This window comes from Culex pipiens, chromosome 1, assembly GCF_016801865.2.
Source record: "Culex pipiens pallens isolate TS chromosome 1, TS_CPP_V2, whole genome shotgun sequence".
NCBI lineage: Eukaryota > Metazoa > Arthropoda > Insecta > Diptera > Culicidae > Culex > Culex pipiens.
In genome coordinates this window covers 106,322,851-106,334,516 of record NC_068937.1, presented here as the reverse complement: position 1 = coordinate 106,334,516, position 11,666 = coordinate 106,322,851, and positions in this window count along the sequence as shown.

Genomic DNA, 11,666 nt, shown 5'->3' with positions numbered 1-11,666 from the left:
TGAACAGAGATCGCAGCAGCTGGGCGGAAATAATCATCGAGATAATCTCAGTGATGAGTTGCGATGCGGACGTTATGGCCGGGAAGAGGCTGGGGAATGTGACGACGAGAGAGAACATTTCTTCTGGATGAGTTGGAATGGAAAGTATTTAGCGTTTCATGAATCAGGTTGATGGAGCGAAAATTCGATGATGTAAAGTATGCGGATTATTGCTTCGAGTCATGATATCAATTCACGATCTGATGCATTTCAAAGACTGTTGTTTGCAACTTTGCAGAGCAACTGTTGAGTCAAACTATACCAAGTCATTGAAATCAGTAAAAGAAATTCAATCTCTCTTTGATTCTAAGGGTAAATTATGTTCATTGTTCTCTAATCTGAAATTAGATTTCAATATCTCACAACCATGAGCAATGGTAAAAAAAGGTGCAGGTGGTTATGTTACACATGACCAATATGACAAAGAACTTTGCAAAAAATGTCATAAAAATAAGTCATTTTTATTGAATATGATTGAGATGAAAACAAACATAAATTTGAATAATTTATTCGTTCAATTTATCTTCAAGTTTCGTATCAAAAACCATAAAGTTTGATAAACATATGTAACATTCGTGAGGAAGCGTCCACTCCAGGTTGTGCCCACCCAAGCAGCACACTTTGTCAGATAAACGTATTTCCTAACTGGTTGTATAACCAATCCGCCTCGTTGTCACAACTTGTTCTACAACTCCTGTGAACTGGAAAAAGCGCACTTTTTTCTGTTGTATAACTTGCCAGAAAAAGATGCAAGTTATCAGAGTAAGTTGTACAAATGTATTTGACAACACTGTGCCACTAACAAGAGATTCAACGAAAAAAAGGGGCGTGGTTTACGGCTGTGCTGTCAAATCAAAGCGCACACTGGAAAGGAAAGTTAGATTGAAAACAGCTATCTAACCGTCGACTAACTTACATGTAAACAAACGTTTCTTATTAGAATTTTAGTCAACGACGAAGCTAATTAAAAAAGTACGCTTGTTTCTGCAAGATTCTTTTAAAATAATTCGAAATTGAATTAAAAAAAAAGAAAAACAATCATGGCGCGCATGTGATTAGTATGAAATTCCCTGCATGGAGAACTTTTAAATTTTCCTTTTTTGATGAACTTCCTCTGTCCCAAGATTCGATCCGATGACTTCGACGATTTGTTGTTATCTCCACGGCAGGTCCAGGCGCGCTTCCACATCTCTCCACGGGGCTTCATAGTAAACAAGCTGGCCCAAGCGTCAATAAGAAGGCTGCTGTCTGGTTTGTTAGCTAAAGAACTTAATTCCAACGAAGGCTGTCATTGGAATTGAAGTTATATAAGTTTGTTTCAAATCAGTTTTTATAACTCCACTATATAACTTTGTTACAACAAACCGTTTCAACTGTCATTTCGATTACCGTACCACGGAGTAATATTGAAAATCGGTATGATTTTGATTTGTTGTTTTCTCTATCATAAACTCTATAAGCTGATAATTTTTGTAGCTTTTACCAGCGATATGTTCACAAATGAATCGGTCAACAATCAAAACTATTGCAATCTTCAATACATACACATTTTTGAAACTCTAAATTCCTCATGTACAAATTTACACCACCTAACAACACGCATTGTCAAGTTGAATATGTATGTTGAGCATCAGTTATATAATCTATTCTCTGATAACATTTGTGTAACAAAGCGAGAAAACCTAAGGTTATTCATAGAATGGTTGGCCGCGCCCATTTTTTAGAAGATGCCGTCACAAGACAATGTTAGATAAGCAGTGAAACAAACAGTGCAACATTGTTTTTATTCAACAAACTGTTTTCGAGTAAAACATTGCAGATGAGGAAACAGCATCTTGGCATATCAGCATTTTGACGTTCAATTACAGCTCATAAAAAGTGTTTTCGAGTGAAATAAAGTGATAAATAGCTCAATAGGAAGTGAGCAAGTAAGTTTCTATCAAAAGTGTTCCAAAATAAATTGTTTTAATAGTGAAAATCAGCAAATTGGATGGAGTTAGGAGCGAGTGCATATTGCCTATGTTGTGTGTAAAAGTTGGAAAAGAGTGAAGTTGACTGTGTTTTAACACTTGTGTAACACACATCTCATGAGTTACATAAGTCAGTTATACAAGTAGTGAAACAAACTGATATGTAACTAACGTTGACATTTTTTCTCGTATGTTCATCCAAAACAGCTGTCTAACTATTATTCAACAGTCGACAAGTTATGAGTGCTACTTGGGCAATACTGTCAAAATGGCCGTTTTCATTACCAGTATCAAAATCCAAGAAGTTTGATACCAAAATTGGCCAGCCTCGTTTGGACTTCCATCGGAACACCCCTGAGGGATCTGGCCACTCCGGGTCTTGTGGCCAGAATATTCCGGTGGCTCTCAATTGTTCCTTCTGGGCCTCCAGGCCATCTGCTTCCAGATCCAGGTTGTTGTTTACTCCTCGGCGTCCAGCGATAGAATGATTTCCCTGGGCTGATCGAGCGGGGTTATATTGGCTCAGAATGGGCCCCGCATTTTTGCGCCGGTTATCCCAAACCTCATCATTCGCTTTTTGTTTCAACTGTGTGGAAAGTCCATATAATTTTCCATACAAATTTGGCAGCTGTCCATACAAAAATGATACGTGAAAATTCAAAAATCTGTATCTTTTGAAGGAATTTTTTGATCGATTTGGTAACTTCGGCAAAGTTGTAGGTATGGATAAGGACTACACAGAAAAAAATATACACGGCAAAAAAAATGGGTGGTTTTTAATTTCACTTTTTGTCACTAAAACTTGATTTGCAAAAAAAAAATATTTTCTGATATGTTTTAGGGGACATCAAATGCCAACTTTTCAGAAATTTCCAAAATGGGCAAAAAATATTTGACCGAGTTATGAATTTTTGAATGAAAACTGATTTTAAAAAAAATTATTGATCGCAAAAAATTACCAACTTCATTTTTCGATGTAAAATCGAATTTGCAATCAAAAAGTACTTTAGTGAAATTTTGATTAAGTGCACCGTTTTTAAGTTAAAGCCGTTTTTAGGTAATTTTTTTTAATAGTCGCAGTTATTCATTTTTTTAAAATTAGTGCCCATATTTGCCCACCTTTGAAAAAAATATTTTTGAAAAGCTGGGAAAATTCTCTATATTTTGCTTTGTTGAACTTTGTTGATACAACCCTTAGTTGCTGAGAAATTGCCATACAAAGATTTAAAAATAGGAATGTCGAATGTCGATATCTCAGCAACTAATGGTATTTACCGATAATTTATCGAAAACAATATTTTTAATATTTTTAAATCAAGACTCTCATTTCAAAAGGGCGTAATGATAAATAGATGTATCTTGCGAGTTTTTTTTATCTAGAGTAATTAAATAAATTGAGTAATGGGTAATTCTCTACCAACTCACACGAAATCGGGAAAAGTTGCCCCGACCCCTCTTCGATTTGCGTGAAACTTTGTCCTAAGGGGTAACTTTTGTCCCTGATCACGAATCCGAGGTCCGTTTTTTGATATCTCGTGACGGAGGGGCGGTACGACCCCTTCCATTTTTGAACATGCGAAAAAGAGGTGTTTTCAATAATTTGCAGCCTGAAACGGTGATGAGATAGAAATTTGGTGTCAAAGGGACTTTTACGTAAAATTAGACGCCCGATTTGATGGCGTACTCATCGTATTTTTCATCGAAAAAAACACTTAAAAAGTTTTAAAAATTCTCCCATTTTCCGTTACTCGACTGTAAATTTTTTTGGAACATGTCATTTTATGCGAAATTTAATGTTCTTTTCGAATCTACATTGACCCAGAAGGGTCATTTTTTCATTAAGAACAAAATTTTTCCTTTTAAAATTTCGTATTTTTTCTAACTTGAAATTTTGATTAAGTGCACCGTTTTTAAGTTAAAGCCGTTTTTAGGTAACTAATTTTGAATAGTCGCAGTTATTCATTTTTTAAAATTGGTGCCCATATTTGCCCTCCTATGAAAAAAATATTTTTGAAAAGCTGGGAAAATTCTCTACATTTTGCTTTGTTGAACTTTGTTGATACAACCCTTAGTTGCTGAGAAATTGCCATACAAAGATTTAAAAATAGGAATGTCGAATGTCGATATCTCAGCAACTAATGGTATTTACCGATAATTTATCGAAAACAATATTTTTAATATTTTTAAATCAAGACTCTCATTTCAAAAGGGCGTAATGATAAATAGATGTATCTTGCGAGTTTTTTTTATCTAGAGTAATTAAATAAATTGAGTAATGGGTAATTCTCTACCAACTCACACGAAATCGGGAAAAGTTGCCCCGACCCCTCTTCGATTTGCGTGAAACTTTGTCCTAAGGGGTAACTTTTGTCCCTGATCACGAATCCGAGGTCCGTTTTTTGATATCTCGTGACGGAGGGGCGGTACGACCCCTTCCATTTTTGAACATCCGAAAAAGAGGTGTTTTCAATAATTTGCAGCCTGAAACGGTGATGAGATAGAAATTTGGTGTCAAAGGGACTTTTACGTAAAATTAGACGCCCGATTTGATGGCGTACTCATCGTATTCTTCATCGAAAAAAACACTTAAAAAGTTTTAAAAATTCTCCCATTTTCCGTTACTCGACTGTAAATTTTTTTGGAACATGTCATTTTATGCGAAATTTAATGTTCTTTTCGAATCTACATTGACCCAGAAGGGTCATTTTTTCATTAAGAACAAAATTTTTCCTTTTAAAATTTCGTATTTTTTCTAACTTTGCAGGGTTATTTTTTAGAGTGTAACAATATTCTACAAAGTTGTAGAGCAGTTACAATTACAAAAATTTTGATATATAGACATAAGGGGTTTGCTTATAAACATCACGAGTTATCGCGATTTTACGAAAAAAAGTTTTGAAAAAGTTGGTCGTCATCGATCATGGCCGTTCATGGTCACAGACACGGACGACGAAACAAAGAGAAACGCAAAAAGTAACATTTTCAAAACTTTTTTTCGTAAAATCGCGATTACTCGTGATTTTTATTAGCAAACCCTTTTGTCTATATATCAAAAGTTTTGTAATTGTCTGCTCTACAACTTTGTAGAACATTGTTACACTCTAAAAAATAACCCTGCAAAGTTAGAAAAAACATGAAATTTTAAAATGAAAATTTTTGTTCTAAATGAAAAAATGACCCTTCTGGGTCAATGTAGATTCGAAAAGTACATTAAATTTCCCATAAAATGACATGTTCCAATTTTTTTTTACAGTCGAGTAACGGAAAATGGGAGAATTTTTAAAACTTTTTTAGTGTTTTTTTCGATGAAAAATACGTTTTTTTCGGAATTCTGAGTACGCCATCAAATCGGGCGTCTAATTTTACATAAAAGTCCCTTTGACACCAAATTTCTATCTCATCACCGTTTCAGGCTGCAAGTTATTGAAAAACACCTCTTTTTTCGCATGTTCAAAAATGGAAGGGGTCGTACCGCCCCTCCGTCACGAGATATCAAAAAACGGACCTCGGATTCGTGATCAGGGACAAAAGTTACCCCTTAGGACAATGTTTCACGCAAATCGAAGAGGGGTCGGGGCAACTTTTCCCGATTTCGTGTGAGTTGGTAGAGAATTACCCTAATACAACTTTTGTTGGTTAAGAATGTACCTTTTGCCATTTGAATATCTCTTTTATAGCTTAAGAAATAAGCATAAGAAAATAAAATTAAATGAGAAAACTTGTTTTTTTTATTACAGAGCAAATTAGTATCTTTATGGTTTTTCAAATTGTATCAATCAAGAGTAGTTTTTTATAATCATTTAATTTGTTTTTTTAACTTCAAATTATATAACTTCAAATTTAATAATTTTTATCTGTAGTATAATGATTTACAAAAAAAATCTTTACTTGTAATAAGATCGATTATTCACATAATTTGTACACACTTTGTTCATTGTGCTTCAACAAACAAATAAAATAGTAGTTTATGCAACAAGTTGCAAAAAGAAGATTTTTTCAGCACGAGTCGTACATTTATCCAACGAGGTTCACCGAGTTGGATAAATACGACGAGTGCTGAAAAAATCAAGTTTTGTAACGAGTTCCATACAAAATTTTCTGCAATTCTGAAAAACACCCTTTGAGTGGAATTATAAGTCAAATGTTCATGTATTATATCAATTAACCGTTTGAATCAAAAAAATGTTTGAAAAGTATAACTTTTCGAAACAAGTGCTAAAAGTTCAACTTTTCAGCATCCATTTCAGTGCTGAAAAGTAGGACTTTTCAGCATTCATTTTGAAAAGTGTTACTATTCGATTCTGTTGTTTTTGGTTCAGAAAAGTAGGCTTTTTCATCGTTCAAAATCGATTTTTTTTTGCATCGAAGTCCGTCTAAAGGCGGGGTTGGGTTGTAGAGGGTTAACAATTTAATATGATAAGACGCCCCGCATAAAAAAGTACCATATAAAAACTTTTTTTCATATGGTAATTGAACTTTAAACTATATTGTTACTACCATTTCCAAAAATGTTTGACTACTATTTTAAAAATGGTATTTATATGGTTGGCATGAATTTTTACTATCTCACAAATGGTTTAACCATCTGGCATAAGGGTTGTTAGCAATGGTAACCTTAAAAAACTCAGTACTATTTTCGTCAAAAAACTGTTTGTTGTATGGTAAATAAATGGTTTAAGTACTATTTGGCAAAAAGTAACCTTAAATCAAACAGTTCACAAATAGTTTAATATAGTTAAATTTTAATGTTGGGAAATTGAAAAAACGATTTCACAAATAGTTACCATCTCTCAAAATGTCATTGTATGATCCAATATGGTAATCAAATGGTAATTTTTTATCCGGGGCGTAGGACAAGCATACGTGTATGGTAAATTCTTAATGGAAAAATACTTCAAACATATTTTGCACTTGCATAAAAATGCACGTTTGCATTTTTTCCTTGCACTGTAACTTGGATTTTGCCCGCAATTTTCTCTCGCACTTTTGACAACAAAAAATCGAAAAACTAGGCAACCAGGTTGTTGTTTGTTTTCACTGCCAGTCGCAGTTTCCACCAAACTGGACATTCGCACTTTAAAATTGCGATTGACAGCTGAAAAACAAGCAAGCACTTTGATATTTTTTTTAGGAAATTGAAATTTTCCAAAGGCAGTTTGACAAGTCGCAATAGTGCGATCGATAGCAATAATTAAGTGCGAAGTCCAAGTTAGTGGGAATTGCGCAATAAGAATCCAAGATTAAAAACATTCAAAAAAGAAAGCACTGATACATGACATAAGCTCATAAGTGCCTCATATATTTTCCGCAATTTTCTTCATTACACTCATAAAATCAAGTGAATTTTAATCAGCTCTTCCCCGACACCCCCAACCATAAATCTTTATGGCTCTATCGGAGGGCGTGTGCGACGGGATGACTGATTGTGGTGCAATTTTCCTGAACCAATTCTCATCTCAAAGTCACACCTGGGCGGAAATGGGCTCAGATGAAGAGGTAGGGTGAGGGTTTAAGTCGAGCGGTGGGTGTTGTCTCTCCGAGCAGCGGTACTTTTTAATTATCCCCGGCACCACTCTTGTTCACTTTTATAATCACAGAGCCGTGCCGTGGAGCTGGCTAGCTAGTCGTTGATACTGGCTAGGCACACAACGATGAGGGCGCCTCACTTTCCAGCACAGCCCTTGGACTTAACAACCTGCTCTATTTTGGTTCTTTTCTTTGTGCACACAGTGCTGGTCACGATTTTGAAGACCTCTTTTTATGATGTTTGCAGAATTTCTTCTCAGCAGTTAAAACTTAATTTTATTGTTTATAAATAATTCAAGCAAAAGCAGCGTACGCTAAAGTTGAATTGAGCCATTACTATTCTGAAACTGACTGTAAAATTTCAACTAACAATCCCACCAAAAAAAAACAGTACATCAAACGTTTGGTGTTCCGACACTTTTTATAACATCATTCCTGTGAAATAGGGAGAAATCACTCACGGTAAGAAAAATACCGCCAATCGGGAAACTTTGATTCAACCGCTGCGCGGTGGCTTGTCATAATTTAATGATTTAATAACCATCCTTTGGAATCCAGAGCACTTGCACAGTAGGTTGCCGGCAGGTTTTGCACTACTTCGCCTAGTACTGCTATCTTTACCGTCACTTGGTGGTGAACTTTAAACAAATAAGTTCTAGATGATAATTTACTTCTCAAAAATAGCTGAAAAATTATGTATTGTGATTAGAGCGTCCAATTTCCCGGGGTTACAAAATACCCGGAAAACGAGAATTTTTAAGAAAATCCCGGAAAATTTGAAATTTTTCAAAAATTGTTCTGATCCTGGTTTTGATTATTATTTTGCAACAAAAATGTATAGAAGAGCAAATAGGCAAAATAAGTGTGAGGATCAATTAATGCCTTGACTGCTAATAACAAAAATTCAAGCTTCAAAAATGTATAAATTTTCTAAATTTAAATACTTTCTTTCAATTCGTACAAAATATCAATAAAAAATTATGAGTATTTTTTTGTTGTTACGAAGTACGTATTTTATTTTTATCTTTCAAATCACACTGTTTGAACAGCCCGAGCAGACGGAAATAACTTGGGAATAACATTTTTTGATATTTGAAAATACTAGGCCAATAACATTTTATGTTATTTATAACAAGATTTGTTATTCGTCGTTATGATTTTTTTGTTATTGGATTGTTATTGTAATAACGAACTAATAACATTTTTAGTTATTCTTCGAACAAATCTTTGTTATTATTTTTTTGTTATTTTAACAACTAATCCGATCAACCCAATAACAGTTGGAGTTATTCTTCCATAACAAAAAATGTTATTCCAAAGTTGTTTTGGCTTTCAACCAATATCAGACCAATAACAAATTTTGTTATGATAACATAAACTGTTTTTAAACCCTCATGCAAAAATGGATTTTTCAGGAAGATTCCATAACACTTTCTGTTATTTTAACAGAATTTGTTATTGAAATGGCATGAATTTTGTTATTACCGTCTGCCCGGGAGTGAGTAAAATGAATCCATGCTCCAAAATCATAAAATTACTTTAAATTTGTCTCTGTGGCCAGTTTGACAAAATATGATAAAGAATAATATTGTTGATAAAGTTGAAATGAAAAAAAATTATGCAGAAAATATGTTTTTTTATGGCAATTTTTTTCCCAGAACAAATCTTAGAGGTTTGAGCTCATGAATAGATATTTGGGGCGACTTTTTGAAATATGTTTGCATTTGTTGAGCACTTTACATATAATTCGAAGTAGTTTTTTTTATTATTTTATAATGAATCAGCCTCATAAATAACTTCTTAAAAAATCATGACAAAAAAGTATTTTGTTGATTTCGTATTTAAACCTGTTGAGCTTTTGGTAGCTGTAGTACTCTAAAAAAATTCAACTAAAAACTGTAATATCTCGAACACTTTTAAACAAATTAACCTAATTCTTCTTGCACAACCCTCTTTGAGACATTTAATGACACCAATTCGGTTTTCATCTAATTTGGTCATGGTAAACTAACACGAAAATAACGATCTTGGTGGGAAGAGGTACCTTAGGCTTCATCCATAAAGTACGTCACGCTAAAATCAGCCAAAATTTACCCCCCCTCCCCCCCTTTGTCACGCTTTTCCTATACTTACAACACGCAATGTCACACTTGCTCAGACCCCCCCTCCCCCCCTAGAGCGTGACATACTTTATGGATGACGCCTTATTTTCAAATGAAAGAACAACCATTTTGGTTTAAAGAATTTACCAAAATTATAATAGTTTATTTTCATTCCATAATATCGAAAATTTCGTTGCCCCAAAAATAAACAAGACATATTCCCAGCTGTGAATGCTAGAAAAATAATATCAGCTGAAATGAACCAGAAATTTGCAGGCAAACTGATTAGTTTATTAAGAACGGTAAACTAAATTAAATAAATTTAATGGGGACCTTTCATTTTTATTTTTATTTTTGCAGATTTAGATTAAAAAACCCGATTTAATCCCACCTGGGGTGAGATAGAGCCTTTCTTACTAAAGATAACATCGACTTTGTTTATTTATTACGTCAGCACAAAAGAAAGTCTCATGATGAAAGCAAAGTATTATAAAAGATATGTTTTCCAAAAGAAATAAAAACGCAATTTTCACCAAAACAATGTTTTGTAATCAAACAAGCGTTTATGACAAATGCGATCATGCAAGCTTCCCATGCGCCAGTGAAAACGCACACCGCGGTTTTGGTTTACTAGCTTCGGTACGAGCCCTTTTGTGTGTTGGTATTTTGGTTCATCGTACCAGTGCACCAAGCCAAGCAAAACCGAGGTACAAGTGAACCGCGTGTGCCGCACGGTGCAGGGAAGCTAGCCATTCAGCTTCTACGAAATTGACAGAGTCAGAGATAGCTATTTTTAACAACCGCACCACTACACACTCAATCGCGAGAACCTTAGGTAGAAAGCCATTGGCGTCGCCAGCATTGAAAACTTTGAAAACGATTTAAACGATGAAAAGCTTAGAAAGCTCCTATTGAAATCCAATGAACCCTGTTAAATAAACTTACGACATCGCGAAAAAATTAAGTCTACATTTAGGCGATTTTAGGAGCACACGGAAAATAAATGGATTGTAGCCGGATGAATGTCCTATGTCACAAAAGTTTTTGCATAAACATTGGACAGTTTTGCAAAAACGGACAGGGCAAAAGAAATCGAAAAGCTACGATATCTTACATGTTGTAGGAAACATCGGTAGACAAGCTAGGGGAAATATACCCTTTCTAATCAAACACCTATCTTCGTCATATGGAGAGTTTGATGCTCGATTAAAGCTCAAAAAATACTATTTAGGCTCTAAACTTACCAGCAACAGCACCGCCTCGAGTAAGTACGCAAATGTATGCCACTTACTGGCCAAAAGATCAAATTTAATGCACTTTTGATCATAATTTCTATTTTGCGAGACCATTTCTCATCATTTTGGTGGCACACACATCCACACGCAAGATAAGAGGTTAACTGCTTAACAAAAGTCAATATCTTTTCACTTGCGCTAACGATTTCAAAGCGCTTAAGATATAAAATTGCTTCCAACTACCGGCAACATGTTCTTTTGACCGTTACTTAGTCACTCACTTGAAAAATAATCCCGAAACATGTAAATAATTAGCAAGCGCCATCAAAAAAACAAACGCGCTAAGTCTGTTGACGTTTCAATTTTGACCATCCATTCCAATCGAAGGCTGAAGAAAACCGAGCGAGAAGCGAAGGCAAATAAAGAACAAAGGGTGGCCACCAACACCACCAGCAGCGTTTGTGGTGTTGCCAGGAAACATTCTCTATAAATGCTACTTTTCGTGAGTGTTCGCTCAAAATTTAATCAATTTTGGCAGCACGAAGCAGACCCAAACGAGCGTTGGAAGAAAAAAAGAACTAAGCTGAAAATAGAAAAATGGGCGTGGCCCAATGCACACGACTGATTAGAATGCGTTTTTGAAATATTTTTTTAAAATGCTTGTAAAAGGAATAGCATAACTTTTAATAAAAGTAAAAATAAACAGAAATGTTCACGAAAAGTTGCTCTACTCGTTGGTGTACTTGGTTTTACTGAATTTCAAGGAACACTCCAGAATATCCAGCATCATTTAA